The sequence below is a fragment of the Peromyscus maniculatus genome, chromosome 2 (assembly GCF_049852395.1).
Source record: "Peromyscus maniculatus bairdii isolate BWxNUB_F1_BW_parent chromosome 2, HU_Pman_BW_mat_3.1, whole genome shotgun sequence".
In the NCBI taxonomy this organism is placed as follows: Eukaryota; Metazoa; Chordata; class Mammalia; order Rodentia; family Cricetidae; genus Peromyscus; species Peromyscus maniculatus.
Genome location: NC_134853.1, coordinates 34,763,380 through 34,772,149, shown reverse-complemented (window position 1 = coordinate 34,772,149; position 8,770 = coordinate 34,763,380). Strand labels below are relative to the sequence as shown.

Sequence of the window (8,770 nt, the reverse complement as noted above, 5' to 3'; positions counted from 1 at the left end):
GAAGCCCATTATTTTCCTTGATTTATAGATGAGAAAGAAAGACAAGCCTTGGAGTTCCCTTGTTTTGAAATGGCATGCCCACATGACCTGAGGTGTGTGAACCATGTGCTTTCCCTGTGACTCTCTTCCTGAAGATAGGATATGACTTCATTAGGAGGCTTCCTAACTTCAGTGTCCACCAAAACTTCTGGGACAGACTCAGAATTTCTGTCTGGCTTAGTGCACTTTCTAATCTTATGAAAACAACTGTCTCCCCTCTTTGCAACCCCTTCACACACACACACACACACACACACACACACACACACACACACAGGCCATAAATGTCATCATAAATCTAAGTCATATGACAAAGTAAGACATTAATTAGAAATTACTTATTGCCACATAATTTATGTTGAACATAAATTGAAAAAAATGATCCTTTTCAGAGTGTAGAGTAGAACTGTAATGTGACAATACTGCAGCTTAGTTGAAAGTCCTGCAGCTGATAGAAGCTGCGTTAGGCAAAACCCACTCTCCCAGACAGACTTCTCTGCTCTCAAATCCTCCCTCTCTTGCTTCATTCTCCTCTACCCTTCAACAATATTTATAAGGGGAGTGTTACCAAGTCATACTGGTCTTTCACGAGCTACCATCTTGCTGCTAAGGCACAATGTGTTGTGAAGCTCTGGTTTGAATGCAAGACATTTCCCTCCTGCAGTTTGTATATAGTCTCAATTGGGTGAATTAAAAAGCAAAACCAAAACCAAAAAAATTCTGCTTTCAGTGAGATGCTGCCTGGAGAATGAGCAGAAGCTTTCAGGGTGACTTTGAGTGTTTTAGTTGACATTTCTGCTTTTCCTAGTTGGAGTTCATTTTATTTAATTGAAAATAGATTTTTTTTTCAATAATTTCAGCAATGCAGCCTGAGTATGCTTCCCTACTCCTCCCATTTCGTCCCAACCTCTCATCCCATCTGAATCCATACCCTTTTTGTCTCTTGTTAGGAAACAAGCAGGGATCTAAGGAATAATAATAAAATAAAATAGAATAAGACAAAACAAAACAAATTAGAGCAGAACAAAACAACCAAACAAGAAAAAGAGCCAAAGAAAAAGTTCAAGAAATATATGTGCACACACACACACACACACACACACACACACACACACATTTGCACATACAGGACTCCCTTAAGAAGTGAAAACATGAAGCCATAATATGTATGCACAAGATCTGTAAGGGGTTTGTTTCTTTGTCTGTTTTTTGAGGCCCAAGACAACATCATGAGACAAAGCCCTTCCAAAGATGCTGTTGAGTTTGTTTGGGATTTGCCATCTACTGCTGGGGATGAGGTCTACTCCTAAGGGCGGTTTGTTTTCACATGAAACTCCCTTGGAGAAAACTATTTTTTTCATTTGCAAGTGGCTATTGGTTGTAGACAGTTTCTGAGTTAGGGATGGGGCCATGGGCCATTTGTCCTTTCAGTACCAGGACTCTGTCTGTAAAGACAGGTGCATGTCCTTTCCATGTTGTCACAGTCTCACTGAATTCATGTGTGTACCAACCCTGTTGCATCCAGAAGGCCTTGATTCTTCGGTGTCCTGCATTCACTCTGGCTCTTTTTCCCACCTCTTCTTTCCCCATCTCATCTGCAGAGTTCCCTGAGCCCAGAGAAGAGGGATTTGGTGAAGACATCCCTTTCAGGGCTGAGTGTTCCAAGACCTCTCATTCTCTTCACATTGTCCAGCTGTGGGTCTCTGTATTTATTTCCATGTACTGCAGGAGGAAGCTTCTCTGCTGATGGCTGAGCAAGGCATTGATCTATCAGTATAGCAGAATGTCATTAGGAGTCATCTCATTCTTATGTTTCTTTAGGAGAACAGTAGTATTTGGTATTCCTACTAGGTCTGTGGCTTATCTAGTCTTAGGTTCTTGGCCACATAGGCATCAGTGGGTATGGGTTCTATCTTGTGGAGTTGGCTTTAACACAAATCAAATATTGGTTGGTTTTTCCCACAAGCTTTGTGTTGCTATTATACCAGTATATCCTGCAATCAGGTCACCATTGTAGACTGAAGGGTTTGTAGCTGAGTTGGTATTTATCTTTCTCCTTTGGTACTGTGCATAGTACCTTCCAGTACCATGAACAATAGTCTGTAGTAGTGAAGGTCTAGGTAGGTACCAGCTTGACTTCTCTGTGTTTAATGAGTTGTGTAGGTGTTATCTTCCACAATAGAGACTTACTGTCAGCTTGTGGAGAACCACCGAGAGACTTTGGCAATAGCCTGGGTTGTTTGGGGGTTCCCATGGGACTCCTTTGGACAAAGCTTGATCAAATGTAACCTATTCCTAGTGCTGGAAGATTCATTTGGTGACAGAAGATGCCTAGTTGTAGGTTGTGTTTCCCCATTATTTAGATATTTCATTTAGATCACACACACACACACACACACACACACACACACACACACACGAAAGCTTGTATTGTATTAGGTTTTCATATGACCCCTCAAATTTTAGCTGTATCTCCTATATTTCACTCCCTCACCCCTCCCTGTTTCATCATCCTATTCCAGTCCCTGCCCCTGTCCATTCATAGCAGTCTGCAGTCTGAAGGATTCTCCAGTCCTACCAAGTCCCCCCAGTCCCATGACCCCCTTATAAAATAATCACTCAGAGACTTTATATTATTTATAACAGCTTGGCCATTAGCTCAGGCTTATTACTGACTAGCTCTTATACTTAAATTAACCCATAATTCTTATTTATACTTAGCCACATGGCTTGGTACTTTTTCTCAGTTCTGCCTTGTCATCTTGCTTCCTCTGTGTCTGGCTGGTGACTCCTGACTCTTCCCAGAATTCTCCTCATCTGCTCAGCCAGCCTATATTTCCTGCCTGGCTACTGGCCAATCAGTGTTTTTTTAAACCAGTGTACAAGAGCATTATCCCACAGCATTTCCCCTTTTCTATCTCATCAAAAAGGAAGGTTTTTAACTTTAACATAGTAAAATTACATATAATAGAACAGCAATCAAACAGGAATTACAGTTATAATATCAAGTCTATTTATATTTGGCAAAATTAAAGAAAATATTCTATCTAGTCTTTAACTACATCAAACATCTCAGAAGGATATAATATTACCTAAGTAAAAAGGAGAGCATTGTAAGCAATTTCCAAAATTCTAGAATGACAGAGACAGTTGGCTGCCTGGACAGTCACCCAAATTCCTCTGTAATGTTGGGGCATCCATCTTTAGCCTGCAGGCCTAGAAACTCTCAGTCACTTCTCCCTGTGTCTTGTAGAATATCTGACAGTCTCCTCTGCAAAGCAGGAAACTGAAGGACCATTTCACCTTGTTTTGGCAAATTTAGTGGTCATTTTTCCGTGGGTCCTGCATGTCCAGTCAATATAACATATTGTGAAGCAGTCCAGGCAAGAACAGTCTCTTGCCCAAATGGCCATTTTTGCCAAGAAGAAGATAAACTCCATATACAGTGTCTTTGATGTCCATATTTCTCATTGAAGTAAATCGGTGCTGCCAGGAACAGACATGTCTCACTGTCCAGAAAGTCTACCTTTTTTAAACACTTTCAATTCCATATTTTGTAGGTCTTTGAAGTGTTTGAAGATTACCTACTGAATTAAAATATATCTATATATGCCTAGAAAACTTAACTAACATGACTATAAGTTTGACTATCATAGATGACTAATTATTAATCTGTATTTTTTAATTATACATTAAAATTTCAAATGAGCTGTACAAACATAACACTTTAAACAAGATTAGAAATAGACATACAGTATAACAAAATTAAAATCCATAGCAACAGAAAGCATTTTAAACAAGCTGTTATTCTTTATCCTATCATATCTGTACTATCCCCCTTTCTTCTTTAGAAACAGATGGACATCTATGTTGTTTCCAATTTCTAGCTATTGTGAAGAAAGCAGCAATGGAAATGTTGGAGCAAGGGTCTCTGTAGAAGGATGATGTGTCATTTGGTTAGATGCCCAAAGATAGTATAGGTGGATTTTGAGGTAGATCAATTCCTAGATGCATAAATTTGCACTCCCATCAGCGACGGATGAGTGTTACCCTTACTCCAATCCTTACCAGCATGAGCCATAATTTGTTTGTTTTTTATTTGTTTTGTTTTTTATTCTGGCCATTCTGACCAGTTTAAGATAAAATCTTACTGTCCTTTGATTTGCATTTCCCCAATGAGTAACTAAGAATGATAGACATTTAACTGCTTCTAAGTCATTTGAGGTTTTGTTGTTGTTGTTGTTTTTAGAATTCTTTGTTTAAATCTGTATCCCATTTTTTAATTTGGTTATTTTTTCTTAATGTTCAGTTTTTTGAGTTCTTTATGTATTTTGAATATCAGATGTGAAGTTGGTAAAAATATTTTCCTATTCTGTAGGTTGCTGCTTTGTCTGAGTGACAGTACACAAGCTTTTCAGTTTCATGAGGTCCTATTTGTTAATTGTCCATCACAGTGCCTGTACAATTGGTGTTCTGATCAAGAAATTGTCTCCTGTGCCAATGAGTTCAAGGCTATTCCCCACTTTCTCCTCTATCAGGTTCAGTGTATCTGGAAGACTTAATTTTTGTGTATTAATTTTGTATTCTGCTACTTTGTTGAAAGTGTTTATCAGCTGTAGTAGTTTCCTGGTGGAATTTTAGTATGTATACTATTCTATCATCTACAAATAAAGATACATTTAGGCTGATGTTAGCTGTGAGTTTGTTATGAATTGTTTTTATTATGTTTAGGTATGTCCATTGTATCTATGGCCTCTTCAGTACTTTTGTCATGAAGAGGTGTGGGGTTTTGTCAAAGGTCTTTTCTACATCTAATGGGGTGATCATGTGATTTTTATTTTCCAGTTTATTTGTATTGTGGCTTTGTGCATGCTAGCCTCAACCAACTAATCTACAGCCCTAATCCCAGGAAATTTTAATGTTAGAAAATGATTGAAAGCAAGTAACTGAAGGCTAGGGTGCTAATGATTGTTTTGTGTTGAGTGACAGACCTAAGTCGTGTACTAACTTCTGTTGCATTGACCATTTCCAGAGAATGTTCTCCCTCCTCCTTCTAATGGCTTGGCATGGTGGGTGGATTCCAAACATAGTCTTCAATATCTGTCATGCATCTGGGAATCTGCCTGATTTCTGATCACAGAACACTATCTCCTTGCCTTGCTTCCACCATCCTCACCTTGACTGAGGCCACTTTTCAGCTAGGATATCTTGAACCTGTTTCTCAAAAGGCATCCATTCCTTGAACAGCCTTTCTAGTAGTTTGGGACTCAGGATTTCCATTTGCTGAGTGGAAGCATTTAGGAAGATTGTGTATCCACAGTCAGGAAAGGCTAGGCACAGAGGAAAATATTTATTGCAAGTAAACATGTTAAACTTTCCATTTCTACAATTTAAGGCTTCTTCTGCATGTCCTTTCTAAGATCTTTTTCTGTACATATATCTGTAGTCCCATCCAGGGCTTGAGATCCATGTGCTACTTTGGCATATGCTATAGCATGATCCTTCTTTAGTTTTCTTTCATGCCATTAAGCAAACATCAGGACTAAATGCAAAATAGGAGGAGTGTGCTTATTGCTTGTGTCATTCTTATAGGAAGACTAGAAACCTGGAGTACCCTGAATACCTGGGAGGAGGGGCTGGTGTCTTTCTCCATTTTGCAGCTCAGCATGGAATTCTATGGTAGTGACTTGTGAGTGCATGGAAGGGTTCTACATCTGCAGAGACAGAGTCTCATGAACACAAGCTTATTGCTCTGCTCTTTAGCTCTTGTTCATATATCTTCAGGTCTTCAAGGTAGATCAGGATCCTAGATAGCAAATATAAATAATTCTTTCTCTGTGAATTTCATTCACCCAGTTTCAATTTTACCACTAATGTACTATGGTTCATAATTTAAAAGGAAGGATTTATGTGCATATAGCATTTTCAAAAGGGAACTCAGTATCTATTACTCTACAGTGTCTTTCTGCCCTTTAGCTTACATTCTTTGTAGATGATAAGAGCTACATCTTGAAGGGTATTTTTCTGGCTTTTCCAGAGGACTTCTTTTCACACTGACTTGATTTAGAGAATTTTTATTATCAAATCGAGAAACATTTGTATAACTAGAAGCTGGAGGGTTTCCCTCCAGCAAGTCTGTAGAGAGCTCTATACAGAAAGAAGAAAGGTCAAATATGAGAGGGATTTCCCTTCCTTGCATACTCAGCCAAAGAACAGAGCTATGAGCAAAGTCTTCCGAAGAGAGATGCATTGGAATTGAGGCCCAGGGACAACACAGAACAGCCCTCTGATCACCAGAGCCCAATGGAATTTATCCCCTGCCTCCTTCCCTGTCTTCCTCTTCTTTCCTTTCACATCTTTTTTTCTTAAGACAGCGTTTCTTTTGTTTTGAATATCACTGTTTTAATAACATGAAATACAAGTACAAAACATTGTACAAGTGTACTTTTTCCTACATGGAGATGGAATACCATGCATGTGTTTTTACCAGAATCTGTATCACCAAGTACTTTTGCCACAGTACCAATAGCTTTCCAAAGATTTTATCATTCCTATGCAATTTTATCACAAATAAAAAAAGCTTACAACTCTTTTCAAGCAATGTAGATTTACATTTATGTTAATAATTCTTGTTCAAGGTGCTTTGGAGAACTGTTACATAATATAAAATTACCTTAGCTTAAAGTTTTGAATGGGTAGTGCTCTCACATTGATCAAGTCTCCCTTAAACTGTCATTGCAGAGACACAGTGCATTTATTTGGGCTCAAAGTTTTATATATGTCAACAGCCCTCAAACTGTGTAGGAAAATAAATAATCATTTTCTGAAAAGGTTAGAGTATCATAAAAGCTACTAGTTAAGCAGAAATGCATGAAACCCCATTTACAGAACACAACAGCAACAAAGGATGATAATGTCCTACAAGTACTAAAGAAAAACAACTTTACAAATATTAAATTGTCTTTCTTGCCTTTAAAAGGTTTACTGCATCAAATGAGAGTGAAATCAATCAATAAAGAAAAAATTGTGTAAACTGTGCTGGTGCCCAGCCCTCAGCAGCCTCCAGAGCAATCCTCACAGTTTTCGGCCATTTCAGTTAGGAGTTGTCTTATAACAGATAAAATAAAACAAAAGAAGCATGACTTTGTAGGGAAAATATGAAAAAAAAATACTGTTAACTTCACAAAATATCTGAAAATAATTTTTGTTTTCATAAATAAATAAAATGGTGTTTTTGAAGTTTGAATTATTCTTGCTGTGGAAAAAAAACCAAAGTTACCTCAATCTTTAAGGATAAACACTGGCTTATTTAACATGCTTGGAAACTTGAACCACATTTTCAATTGCTGGTGTTATGCTTTGTTCTTGGTAGAATCATCTTTGTTTCTTCTTTTACATCCCAATTATAAAGCCTAGCCATATTGACTTCAGTAGTAGTAAATTGATCTCGAAGAAAGTCAAGGTCTTCCTCAAGAGAATCCAGATTCTTTGTGGCAGTTGATAAATTCTTTTCCAACAATGCCTGAGCTTCATCAATATCATATTCAAGCATTACATTAGCCCCCAACCACAGGCACACTTTATCAGTAGGGGGAACTGAAGCTTTGCAGTACAGGTTATCTGCCAGTAAGAATCTGGTCTCCATTGAATTGGTGGACTCTTTTTTTCTTCTGCATGTATTTTAGAATTTCCAAAGTCTGTTTAATTTCAGGAATCTGACCTTTCAGCCTCTTTTTTTTTTTTTTTTTTTTTTTTTGAGCAAGGTTGAGTTCCATAAACCTATACTTCTGATATTGTTCATCCAGCTTCTTTAACACTGTATCTGCAGTCTCATTCCCAGGCTGCTTCATGAAAGAATCTACATCTTCCACAAACACTGTTTCAGGAATCCCTAGGTGGAGCCGCCGCCCGTTTCCAGCAGCAGCTTCTAAGCCACATCCGTCCTTAGCCATGGCTGTCTTAAGAAAGCGAGACAGGGTTTCTTACTTGCCTGGAATTTGCTAACTAGACTAGAAAGCTCCAGAGATCCACCTGTTTCTATACCCACAGTTCTGAGATTATAAGTGTTCCAAGCCTTATTATTTATTTATGTAATTTATTTATTTTATGGTAGATTCTAGAGGTCAAACTCAGGTCCTTATGATTGAAAGCACTTTACCAACTAAGCTTTCTCCCTAACTATTGTAGTTTCTTTTGCTCCTTCCACACCTCCATAGAGGGTCTTTACTCCTTGGACCCACTGACAGTTCAGTAGGTTTCTCCAAATGAACAAGTGGATGAAAACAAATAAATGCCTCCCCCTTCCCAGGATAAGTAATGCCTTATCAGATGTTTGAAAAAAAATAGGCAATTTAAAATATGTATATATATATATATTTATAGAATATATATATATATATATATATATATATATATATATATAGAGAGAGAGAGAGAGAGGAAGTTTTAAGAAAAGTAATTATTAAAATAACAGCTCAATGGTTCTGTTCTCACTGGCAAAATAAAGCCCATGTCCTCCAGGCTAGTGTGGCTCTGTGTTTTCTGAGTCATCATGGCTGGAGGTTGGCATTGAGTTTCTCATTAGCTCACTCTGGTGAGAGACCTGCCTTGCTCATATTTGGGAGTATTTAACATATACTTTATTATTATTACTTGCTCTTTTTTTCCCCAACAAGCCAAATAGGTAAGTAGCAAGTTGTCGTAAGTTGGATTTGCCAGGAAACAGACTCTA

The 8,770-nt window shown here is 37.9% G+C and overlaps 1 pseudogene; it reads right to left on the bottom strand.

Annotated features, from left to right (window-relative positions):
* Nucleotides 1-7,377: 7,377 nt before the first annotated feature.
* LOC102916660 (prefoldin subunit 3 pseudogene) lies at nucleotides 7,378-8,009 on the bottom strand (annotated as a pseudogene).
* Nucleotides 8,010-8,770: the final 761 nt, after the last annotated feature.